The sequence below is a fragment of the Aplysia californica genome, unplaced genomic scaffold, assembly GCF_000002075.1.
Source record: "Aplysia californica isolate F4 #8 unplaced genomic scaffold, AplCal3.0 scaffold00127, whole genome shotgun sequence".
In the NCBI taxonomy this organism is placed as follows: domain Eukaryota; kingdom Metazoa; phylum Mollusca; class Gastropoda; order Aplysiida; family Aplysiidae; genus Aplysia; species Aplysia californica.
In genome coordinates, this window is record NW_004797397.1 from 78115 (window position 1) to 79104 (window position 990).

The window sequence follows — 990 nt, forward strand, 5'->3', positions numbered from 1 at the left end:
ATCTATCTATCTATCTATCTATCTATCTATCTATCTATCTATCTATCTATCTATCTATCTATCATATTCACGAAATTGTTGTGAAAGTTTTCCTGAAGACAATTATACAACAAAAAGGAAGACTTTGAGGGACTCCAGGAAACCCCGATCAACTACATTGCAAAAGCTGCCAAGTTGGCCTACGATAGAAAACTGCATCTATCCTTGAAGATCAACAGTAACAGATTATGAAACACTCGTAATGGACGGAAAGAATGTATTTGTGGTGCATCATGGTAAAATCAGGCGCTCGTCAAAATAGTTAAATCAAAGAAACCGTCATTTTTCTTGCCTTTTGAGCATTTTTTTTAGATTTTTTTTTTAGATTTTTCTTTTCTTCGATTTTTCTTTTTTTTCGATTTCTTTTTTTACTCAACACCTTTCATGCTTTCACGTACATTTAAAACCACATTTTGTGTTGATTTTACTATATAACGTTGATCAAAGGCACACAAAAATGAAAATTTGCAATGACCAACGTCATTCAAGCTTTGAAAATCTTTAAACTTTGGCAGCTACTTTCTCACAAACTTTACATCTGACACAGTATTTCTCTGGCGACCCCATCAAAATCAATCGCGAATATCTCAGCTTGTATTCAAGATAGAGATGGGTATTTTTTTTTTTAAATCGAAAGACAGACATGGAGTAACATCAAGAGGCTAGCCCAGGATAGAGAAAGGTGGAAGGTGTTTGTCCGTGGCCTATACTCTGGTGCAGGGTGAGATAGGTAATGATGATGAAGATGATTAACTTCACATGCCCAAAAATTGACGAGCGCCTGTTTTCCATCCAGTCTTGACATATTTTGTTTAACTACCACAGCATTGCTGCTTCGAAAGACAGATGGAAGTGGAGGTCCATGATCGCCCACGCCAGTCGGCAAGGCACCGGATGATGATGACCACAGCTACAGGCAAAAACATAAGAGGAATACATTTTTGTCGGGGG

At 37.4% G+C, this 990-nt stretch overlaps 1 protein-coding gene across 1 annotated transcript in view; it reads right to left on the reverse strand.

Moving 5' to 3' along the window:
• Positions 1-990, reverse strand: part of LOC101849837 — a gene marked incomplete at its 5' end in the record, with an annotated part of 19396 nt that overhangs the window by 14055 nt on the left and 4351 nt on the right.